This window comes from Grampus griseus, assembly GCF_964374135.1.
Source record: "Grampus griseus genome assembly, chromosome: 10".
Lineage (NCBI taxonomy): Eukaryota > Metazoa > Chordata > Mammalia > Artiodactyla > Delphinidae > Grampus > Grampus griseus.
In genome coordinates this window covers 32,184,588-32,196,688 of record NC_139004.1, presented here as the reverse complement: position 1 = coordinate 32,196,688, position 12,101 = coordinate 32,184,588, and positions in this window count along the sequence as shown.

Sequence of the window (12,101 nt, the reverse complement as noted above, 5' to 3'; positions counted from 1 at the left end):
TTTAACACAGAGAAACATATAATCAATCCAAACATAAAGAGGTGAAGAGATGCTCCTTTAGGGTAAGTATGGTTTTGAACAGAGGAACTAGAAGACCAGTAAGGTTTTGCACAGAGGATCTACAAGACCAGTAAGAACTCCCCCATCTTAATTAAGGGCAAAAGGGGAGGAGAACACACCTAAGAGGTGTCCAGTCCAGATGGGTCTTTCTTTGCAAACCCACAGATGCACTTTTGAGACGTAATCATCAGTGAAGAAATCACATAAAAGAAGATGACATTTTCTCCCATTCTTGACTTGTCATAAACCCACAATGAAATTAATTTTGGTTTCAATTTATGTGTCTTGGGTATGAGCCACTGTTATGCTGAATGTACTTGTGCCTGAGTGAAGTTTCTATATGAGTTCAATAAGTGTTCGATTCTTCAGTGTTCACTGAGCACCTATACGTATACTGGGGATTTGCAGAGACCCTTGCATCCTGCCTCGCCCTCTGCTTATTCTCTGGCAGGTTTATCATCCAAGGCTGGGCCCAAATGCTCCTTCTAGGGCCACTCAGCCTAGTCATCTTTTCCTTCCAAAGTACTTGCCAACTGTACATTTAGGTCTCGGTGAACACTTTCCTGAATAGCTTGTCTTATTGCTAAATGTTTTTCCAATGTAGGTATGAATGAGATCATACAGCTCTTAAAGGCAAGTCCATATCCGTACTACTTCTTAGCACCTGTGCCCACATCACAGAGCCTAACACAATTTGATATACATTTATTTTACTTTAATATCCTTATTATATAATTAACTCTTGTTCATAATGAAAATGTTCATTATGGAAATGTTAGGTGATGCAGACAAGCAAAAAGATTTAAAAATTAACCATAATTCCAATATCAGAGAATAACTGCTGTTGACATTTTGTATAGGGTGTACAACAAATAGGATGTATAGAGGACCTAAAGTTTTAATGGAAGAAATTGAAAGATACACAACCACAAGTTAGAAGGGGTAAGAGGATGCAGTGACATTTCTTGAGACGCCAGGAAGATGATGTGCTCTTTGTGGCCCAGGGCGGGCAGCATGAGTGTGCTTTAGAGACCTGGCAGAGCGTGCTGTCCAGAAAATATACTTCTCCCACCAGTTCTTGGAATCCTTATAGCAGGAATAAAGTCCTTCTACAATAGTGTTAAAACAACTTCAGGAGACATGTGGTCCCCGAACCAGCAACATCAGCATCACCTGGGAACTTGTCAGAAATGCAAATTCTCAAGCCTGATCCTAGACTTAACTGAATCAGAAACTCTGGTGGTTGGGCCCAGCAGTCTGTGTTTTAACAAGCCTTCCAGGTGATCCTGATGCACAATAAAGTTTAAGACCCACCATCTGAGACTGGGAGCTATCTTGTTCATTGTTGAGTTCTCTCTCTCAGCACCTGGTGCCTAGAAGGTCATGAAGAATCTGCTAAATCAAGGATACAAATACCCCTTAAAGATGCATCACTTTTAAAAATTATTTTTATTATGGTATTATTTCTCATCGAAATATGTAAAAGATATAATGAGTACCTAGTATATCCAGCACTATCTATAGCAAATTAAATCTTAACAGTTGGCCACATTTCCTTTAGATATTTTTTTGGAGAACAAAATCATTGCAGATACAACTGAGAGCTTTCTGTGTGTCCTCTTCCCAATCTCATACTTTCTCCTTCTTCAGAAATAACCAAGATCATGAATAATTAATCATTCTTATACATGCTTTATGCTTTTACTGCATATTCATGTATCTATAAACAGTATATGGCATTGTTTTGCAGGTTTTTAAACTATTTAAACGGTGTCACACTCTACATACCCTGCAATTAGCTTTTCTTCATTGTTTTTGAGATTTATCATTGTGCAGACACAAAGCTGTGATTCATCATTGTAATTGCTGTATAATATTCCCTTGTATGAATACACAGTGATATATGAATCTGATCTTCCATTAATGGCATTTAAATATTTCCAGCTGATTCAGTTTTTCACTACTAAAAGTAATGCTGCCACAAACATATATATCTTCAGGTACAAACAAATAGTTTTCCTCTAAGGTATAGACTTGAGTCAATTTCCTGTGATGTAGGATTAAGAGCATTTCCAATCTTAATAGATAAAATCAAATTGCTCCCCAAAGTGGCTGTACCAATTTCCCCACTCTTTTCCAACATTTGGTATTGTTGGAGTTTTAGACTTCTGCCAACCTGATGAGTATGAAATATCAATAGTATCTCATTTGTATTATAAATTTCTCACTACCTTAATTTCTGGTGAGGCTGAGCACCTTTTTGTATGCTCATAAACCATTTGGATTTAAGAGATGTACAATTAACACATATTCACACGGAAGTATAAATCGCTAACATATCTCTACTTCTGAAAGTGATTTTTGATAGGGAGAAAGCCTGAGAGGGAAGAATAAGTGGGAAAACCTCTGTAGGGATGGGAGGAGATGGAGTGGGGAGAAGGTAGAGGTATCATTTGCCTTCCTCAAGGTCCTTTCAGGGCTGGTCCTGGCCAATTGTCACATCAGCTGTGTTCCCTTCCCCTAAGAGCTGGAATCCCTGGGAGAGGCTGAAGGAAAGTGGAAGTTGTAGTAAAATCTTCACTGAGGAAGGCCTTTTCTGGTCCTGAGTTTTTCAGGCTTCTTGGATTCAAGACTAGTTAAGCCAGTGGTTGTCAATGAGAGAAATACATCCCTACTAAGGTATGTTGTGGAAATTTGGGGGGATTTTTGATTATCACAATGATCAGGCGTTATTGGCATTAGGAGATTGGGACCAGGGGTGCTATACCTCCTTCCATGTATGACACAGTACTACCCACCAAACAATTTCCATGAATGTTCCGCACAACTTTCAAAAGCCCATTTATATGGGTGGAAAGCCTGTTCTAATGATCAAGACTAGCACCTAACTCTTTTCCACATAATCACAAAGTGTATTGTGGGTTTACACTGATTTTTCCAGGAATGTAAACTACTATTTAAACTGAGAGAAGATTCTAACTTTCTTTTGCTCAGCATTGACAACTTCATTACGTTTTCTATTATAGTTAGGCCTCTGCATTTTATATAGTTTTATGATAAACAGCTCTTCTTTTCTTTCCCCTTTATATGTGGACATTATAATTATTTAAAAATTTTGTGTGTAGAATGATCATGTTACCTATGAATTTCATTTTGGTATAGAAAAAGGACATTACAAAATGTTTTTTGGGAACCAGTGAACTAATAGTTCCTTGTTAAGGAAAGCTAGGCTAAGAGAGTAAAAAAAAAACCCTAACTTACCCCAAGATGCCACAGTTGGTAACTGAGAGACCTACAAGACCCTTATAGGATGAATCTAAAGTGCTTCCAAAACCAGGGGAAAAAAACATTGGTCCAAATCTTTAAATGGGAAATTCTATCATAGAGGACCTTATAACTAAAAAGGAGGCATAGATGAGGCCTGTCCTGGGGTAGACTCAAGGAAAATAATTTCAGAGGATAACTTATAAATAGGTCTTAAAAGAACAATCTCATGCCACCAGGGCCTCTGCAGAAGGTTGTATAGCTGTGCCCTGGCTGAGGGGACAAATGGAGTTGAATTCCACCCTGCATTCTGCTCACCAAGATGTGTGCCCAAATGAAGGGTCTACCTTTTAAAATTTTGCACAAAGGAGGTTATTCACACACGGCCCCATGTGCAACCACCACCATCTCTGCTGGTTCACACTAAAAAATCGGCTAGTTTTCATCTTCAGATCCAAACCATCATTGCTAGCAATATATTCTTTATAACAATATTCCACTGATCTAGAACAAAAGCAATTTAAAAGCCTCAGGCTGTTATAATAGAATTTTCCTCATGTGAAAAAGTAAGCAGTGCTGTTGTATTATTAATGGAGTTTTATTGTTTTTTCCACCAAGTTGACAGTTTTAGGATCATGTTGGTACGATTTATTCCACTAAATAATTAGAATACTTCTGTCACATTTCTATCTTCCTTTTCTAAATTGGAAATATTTGTATTCTTGCTTCAAAGTCCAACATTTAATGAGATTTGAACTTGTTTGCTTTGTGTTGAATGGGATTAACCCCCCCTCCCCCGCCAGAGCCCACTCTCAAGTCTTTGTGTTGGGGAGGCCCTGGTTATGTGGGCAAATGGATGGTTATTCTCAGCAATAAAAATGAGCAAATAACATGAAAGCACCCATACCTCAAAAAGCAGAAGAGTGACCTCTGTTTGACCTTGAGGTCTGTGTGCTGAAAAGTTCCTTAACAGACATAACAAGCTTCGAGCCAGAGAGAAAGAGAAGAAGATTGCTTACTTTCTGATTACTTTGTTTAAACCAACCTCCTTTCTAGTTTATAATCCTTTAGGGGAGCATATTAAGAAGGGGTGGTTTAAGGTCTGTTTAAAGTGGAGGAGCATCATGAAATAAACAATTAATATTTAGGAAAGGGACCCAGAACCCTGTATTTGTAGGATTTTTTCTTCCCCCATTTAATGAATAATAGCCTTGGGCTGTGGTCTTGGGCATCCCATGTATTTATTTTGATTACTGTTGTCATATATTCACTGGTTACACTCTTTGCGTTATTTTGGACAATCCAAAAATTAGGAGAACTCATTAGAGTAAATAATGCGACCATTTCTGCTGGCATGAGTTGTGTATAGAACACAGGAGTGTCAATTCCAGTAACAGGGAAGCAAATTCAGTAGTCACATTTTATCCTGGCCAAGTGGTCTTGGAACTTTTGCCTGGGGTAATTTTTTAAAAATCAGTCCTATTCCTTGCCTTTCAGCCAAAGACTCCATTACATTGCAGCTTAACATTTGGTCTCTGTTGCTCCTACCCGGAGGCTGTTCTGCATTTTCCAGCTTCTAGGCTTCTGCTCAGGTCAGTGCCTCCTGCTGGGATGACCTCCCCAGGCTTTTGTGCCTATTGAATCCTTCTTATCCTCAAAGGGGAGTTCAAATCCCAGTTCTTCCAAGAATCAAACTGCCTTCACACCTGTTCTTCCTCCTCCAAATTTCGGCAACTCATTGCTTAGCCCTTCCCAATATATGTTCCTCGTGCTGCAGCTAAGACCCGACACAGCCAAAAATAAATAAATAAATAATAAATACATCTTAAAAAAAAAAAATCATTGTATCACCAGCAGTGCCTGACACAGTACATGATAAATTCTGAACAGCTATCTGTTAAAACTTGAAAATATTTTCCTTCTGACTCATAACAGTTTTCATTGTCATTAATGTTACAATTTCTCTCTTTAAAATCATGCCCATTTGTCTTATGCTCCAGTTTCAAAATCTGGTATTGTTAAAGTTGGTACTGCATAAAAAGTTTTTTATGCTTACAGATGAAGTCACTTAAGAAATAGAAGAGATAGCAAGAAAAAATGGGAGGAGGCCATTATTAGATAACAGAGAGAAGGAGGAATGGCGCAGAGGAGCCCATGTAAAAGATGTCTTTCATTGGTTTAATTTCATCTGACTAATTTTGCTCCATTTCAGGCAAAGGAGAAACAAGGCATTTATATACCTGTACAGTTCCCTGTAGCCCCGCCTTCTTTCATTTACTTGACCTTCTGATAACGACCTACTTGAACCAGCATATGTGATCTATGATAGGGACCCCAGTCACTTAGCAGGAAGTAGTGCTATAGAAGTTTTGAACCATGCTATCCAATGTATCGGTCAGAACCTGGTCAAGAAATCAAAGCCATTCCAGCTCTTACAAGAAAGAAAAGATACTGTTTTTGAGAGTGTGGGATGATGGTCACTTTTTCCCATCTTTCTACTGTCTTATGTCTTCCAAAGTTTCCACAATGATCATGTACTACTTTCATAATCCGAGAAAGTAAAACAAATTATATTTTAAAGACGACGCTTATTCCAAAGACTTAAGACGATCTTCCCATATTCTTGGAAGAGAAACACATTAAGCCACTGTCAGTGATTAAAATAATCGTCAAACTCTTCCTAGGGATCTGTATGTTGACCTTTGACAAATCACTTAACTTTCCTTTGCAGCCCTTTGGCTGTCTGAAACATTGTCACACGTGTGCCTGTTCTTTCACATAAATGTGGCTGGGATTAATGAGGTCACCATTTCTAAATGTTCTTCAAGATCCTTCCATGGAAAAGCATTTTGCAGGAACAAATGATTATTGCCCTATTTCCTTGAACATCGATGTCTGCCAACCTTGAATAAAATTTTATTTAGAAACACTCTTCCCTATGTCTTTCTCCTGAATATAGTAATTGTTAGGAGTAAATGGAGGAAGAATTCTCTTCCAAAGCTATATAGAATACGTGACAAATCATAGCTTTGTCATTTTAAGGAAAAACAAGTTTAAACCCAAGTTTATAATTTTTCTTTCCATTTACCATGTCCATGCTCTCATCAAACTTATGTACCTTGGGGGCAAAATGAAATGGGAAGCTTAAAATTTTTTTGTGCTCTTGAATTTTAAATATGTAAAAAGCCAGAACTAGAAAAGGACCTTGAAAGTGTATCTGATTTTGCATTCTTCCTTCAGATAGATGAACAGGTAAACTATCAAAAACAAGTTTCAGTCCATTCCATTCATAGTCTCTAGGAATCAGGAAATACATTGCTATCCCAGAGAGTCTTCTCCAGAATTTAAAAGTGAATATTATATTCATATTTGACCAGAATATCTACATCTCCAGCCTCACAACTGCCCTAGAAAGCTCCCCTAGAAGAACACCGGTACATGGAATCTTTTATTAGAAGCCCAATTACACATAGTGAAATGGTAGGCATTGTGGAAGGAGAATCTCACAGGTCCCATCTCTGTCTTGCTATAATTTTTGATTGAACATGAACAGGCACACCTGCACACAAATGGTAGAGGTTTTTTAAAAAATCAAATCTATAGCTAAGTGAACAAGGAGGTATTCATGTCTTACCTAAGGAGCCTTCCACTGGCCAGGTAATGGATTCTGTCCAGGAAATTCATTTACAGAGGAGAGCGACTTTCTGTAAAATAAGGGAATATTTTTTTCCAAATATTCTTCCAAAAGGGAGAAGGATTGATGAAAAATTGAGTTGAAATCCAATCTATTTGAAACCCATATATAAAATTTGGTCATTCATCCTCTTTATACCCCAATAATTATACTCATAATTATGATTCAAGCCCCTAGCAAACTCCTTGCTATAAATAACCACACATATCCCCCAATGTGTTTGAGAAGCTTCTTCTTAGTCCACATGTCATGGGTCACCTTTCTCCTGGACCCAGCTCCTTCTGCTGACTGATATTGCTAACCATCTCCATCTAGGGGTTAGGGATTCCACTTTTAGTTGTAATCCTTTGCTCCAAGCCTGGGCACCAGCTCTTTCCTAACTTCTCCCAGCAACACTGAGACTGAGATGTAACATTAATAACATCTCCTGGAGGGAATTCCCTGGTGGTCCAGTGGCTAGGACCATTGCGCTTCCATTGCAGGGGGCACAGGTTCGATTCCTGGTTGGTGAACTAAGATCCTGCAAGCCACATGACACAGCCAATAAATAAATAAATAAATAAATGGTTTAAAAAAAATAACACCTACTGGAGGTTGAGAATAATAGGCAGGTGTACTACTCAAGAACAACTTATAATTACTTCCTAAGTCTAAGCAAGCCCATGGCCATTCTCCGGCCTGCTCCAAGCAGCTCACCCTCTACCATGGAAGTGGCCAAGTCTTTCCTTTCTATGAAGAATGGTTGTTCCCACCATCAGTCACCATGTAAATAGGTTCATTTTCAGTCGGAATATAAAAAATGGAAGAAGACCCTTAAATGAGAGAGAAAGAGGAAATTTCATTTTCCTTCTGGGGAACTAGAGACCAGTTTTTCCAGGACCTGGAAATGTGGAAAGACCTAGAATGCCAGCTATCTTAATACCAACCTGAGGAGAGGCCAAGTCACAAATAAGTTCAGAGTCAAGAGAAACGCAGGGAAACAGAGCTAGATATACTGGATTGGATCAATCTTAAACCTGCCCTACCTCTGGAAGTTCAGTGATGAGAGCCAATACATTTCCTGACAATCCAAGTCAAACTGAATTAGGGTTATTTTTGTTATTGGAAAGAAAAGGCACTCTGCTGTATTTCCATATTCCTAAATAAGCTTCTACTGCCATTTCTTGGTTTATCAATGTTTGACATTATCTATTTAACCTGTCCTATGATAGGTGAAAAACTCAGCTCATTTTCCAACACCTCCTCTACCTCCCCTTTTAGTTGCTCTATACCTTTATAACTATAAATAACATCCTAACACCTTTAGTTTTGTTTTTTGTTTTTTTTGCGGTACGCGCGCTTCTCACTGTTGAGGCCTCTCCCATTGCAGAGCACAGGCTCTGGACGCGCAGGCTCAGCGGCCCAGCCGCTTCACGGCATGTGGGATCCTCCCGGACTGGGGCACGAACCCGTGTCCCCCACATCGGCAGGCAGACCCTCAACCACTGTGCCACCAGGGAAGCCCCCACCTTTAGTTTTTGTTTCATCAACTATCTTTTTATAGAATTAAGATATTAGCTCCCCAACAAATCCACTCAGTAATTCTACACTTCACTTTGTATCTTCTGTCATCCATACTTGATTTTTGCATTATCAAGTTTATAACTAGGTCTCCTAAGCTTTACCGATAGGTTGGTTATGAACAACTAAAAATCAATTAAAACTGTTTGCTCTTGGCAATAAATGCATTATAATTACAGAGTCAGATACTGTTCAATAGTAGCATTGTCTATCTCCTCTCATTTTAACTCCTGGAAGTCTCTAAAAACTTGACCTGCTGTATAGCTGAGAAATACATAAATATATATATATATATATATATATATATTTGGGGAGAGACAGAGAAAAAGACAGACAGACAGACAGACAGACATTCAGATAGGTAGAGATGATGTGACTGTAAAAGAGCAAGTATATGGTCTGCTTGGGAGTTATATTCTATACATAAATGAGAAAAATTTTACTATGGCATGACTATTTGGGGCATAAAATCCTGGTGAAAATTAAATACTCACATATGTAACGTATATATATATACATCATTCACACACACCTGTGTAGAGTGAGAGAAAGAGGGCCCAAAAAACCCACCTCTTTACATTATTGTGACTGTGAAAATATTATTCATTACAGAAGCAGTGACCATTAGATTTCCTTTCTTACTGCTTTTTGTTTTTCCTGGAGTTTCTATCTGCATTTATTTTATCCTATACTATTTATAATTTTTTATGAATAATGTAAGAAAATTTTCCACATCACTATTTATAGTTTTCCAATAGTTACCTTTTTCAAAACTTTCTCTATGCATTTGTGTGTGTGTGTGTACGTGTGTATGTGTGTGTAAAGAGAGTTTTATTTTGTAGGTTTGTTTTATGTTTTATTACACTGTACACGTGGTTCTTTGACTTGTTTTTGGTTTTTTTTTTTGGCCTTGTGGCATGTGGGATCTTAGTTCCCCCACCAGGGATTGAACCCCGTGCCCCCTGTATTGGGAGAGTGGAGTCTTAACCACTGGACCACCAGGGAAGTCCCTTGATTTTGCTTTTTTAACTTCTTTTAATTCTCACCTAAGAACTGGTATGGTTGTATCAGAGTTTTTTTAATTTGTTTGTTTTGTTTTTTGAAAATTGTTAGACCTCAGTTGTACAAATGGATTGACATGATTTGATTATTCATACACCTTAGTTACAGCCAATTTGGGTTTTTATTCCTTTACCCCCACTCTTCCCCCTTCACCATAGGCATCTACTCTCAGATATTTAATGTGTGTCTTTCTAATCCACCTGCCACATTTTTCTTTGATAACATACAGCATTATTTTGTGAGCTTAGAAAAGACAGTCTCTTCAATAAGTAGTGCTGGGAAAACTGGACAGCTACATGTAAAAGAATGAAATTAGAACACTCCCTAACACCGTATACAAAAATAAACTCAAAATGGATTAGAGACCTAAATGTTAAGACCGCACACTATAAAACTCTTAGAGGAAAACATAGGAAGAACACTCTTTGACATAAATCACAGGAAGATCTTTTTTGATCCACCTCTTAGAGTAATGGAAATAAAAACAAAAATAAACAAATGGGACCTAATAAAACTTAAAAGTTTTTGTACAGCAAAGGAAACTATAAACAAGACAAAAAGACAACCCTCAGAATGGGAGAAAATATTTGCAAATGAAGCAACGGATTAATCTCTAAATTATACAAGCAGTTCATGGAGCTTAATATCAAAAAACAAACAACCCAATCAAAAAATGGGTGGAAGACCTAAATAGACGTTTCTCCAAAGATGACATACAGATGGTCAAGCACATGAAAAGCTGTTCAACATCACTAATTATTAGAGAAATGCAAATCAAAACTACAATGAGGTATCATCTCACACCAGTTAGAATGGGCATCATCAGAAAATCTACAAACAATAAATGCTGGACAGAGTGTGGAGAAAAGGGAACCCTCTTGCACTGTTGTTGGGAATGTAAATTGATACAGCCACTATGGAGAACAGTATGGAGGTTCCTTAAAAAACTACAAATAGAATTACCATATGATCCAGCAATCCCACTGCTGGGCATATACCCAAAGAAAACCATAATTCAAAAAGACACATGCACCCCAATGTTCATTGCAGCACTATTTACAATTGCCAGGTCATGGAAGCAACCTAAATGCCCATCGACAGATGAATGGATAAAGAAGATGTGGTACATATATACAATGGAATATTACTCAGCCATAAAAAGGAATGAAATTGAGTCATTTGTTGAGACGTGGATGGATCTAAAGACTGTCATACGGAGTGAAGTAAGTCAGAAAGAGAAAAACAAATGTATATTAATGCATGTATGTGGAACTTAGAAAAATGGTACAGATGAAACAGTTTGAAGGGCAGAAGTTGAGACACAGATGTAGAGAACAACGTATGGATACCAAGGGGGGAAAACCGCGGTGGGGTGGGGATGGTGGTGTGCTGAATTGGGAGATTGGGATTGACATGTATACACTGAACTGTATAAAATTGATGACTAATAACCTGCAGTATAAAAAAACGAACAAACAAAAAAAGCAACTAATGCTAAACTTTCTTTGAGTTATTTGTATGGAAATATGTTAACATAAATGTTTCAGACACTACATGAAATTTCTAAAAATCTTATATGTTCTGGTATAATGTTATAAGTCATAATTCTAGTTATTACTTTAAAATGTATAACTCAGAAATAACTAAATTTCCTTGTCAATTGCATTATTATGAACTTTCATCTGATCTTTAACTGTGGTCATTTTTAAGTCTTTTGCCATTTACAGACAGTTCTGGGTGTACTCTGATGCTTTTGCAAAAATGTTCCTATAAAAGGGTTTCATCTTCAAGGAATTCATGGAAAAGACTCTGACAAGTACAGGTTTCTGGTAACTGACTATACTGCTGAACTGAACTAGTAAGCATTTTCAGAACTCTAATGGAAAACTGATGAATTCATAAAAGTGCTAACAAAAGATCAAGATGAAAAAATAATTAATTACATGGGACTAAGTGAACTGATGAGGATGATTATAATTTTTGTGACTTTGTTTGAATTAAAAAAAAAATCCCACAAGGACTCAGAGGCAAAAAATATACAAATCAATTTTCACTGCAAAGTAAAGGAGCTGTTACAGTGGAGAATTACTGGACTGAATATCAACATTATGACATAGAAAAAAATATATATATATATACGTCATCTTGGGCATGTTACTTAACTTCTTGTCTCATATGTAAAATGGGATAGTAGTAGTATTGTTGGGAAATTATGTGAGATAGTATATGTAATCTAGAGCACTTAGAATGGTATATGGTTAAACCAAAGACTATATATGTGTCTGCTTTCTTCATGGTATTTTATTATGTATATGCAATATAATTAATTTAGCTAGTTTCCCATTGGAAAAAAAAAGGGTAATAATATGCATCTCCAACACTTGGGAGAAATAAGTAATACAGTAGCTGTAAAAGTACCTGGCACTTGGCCCAGTAGATATTATTTCTCATTACATCTGTT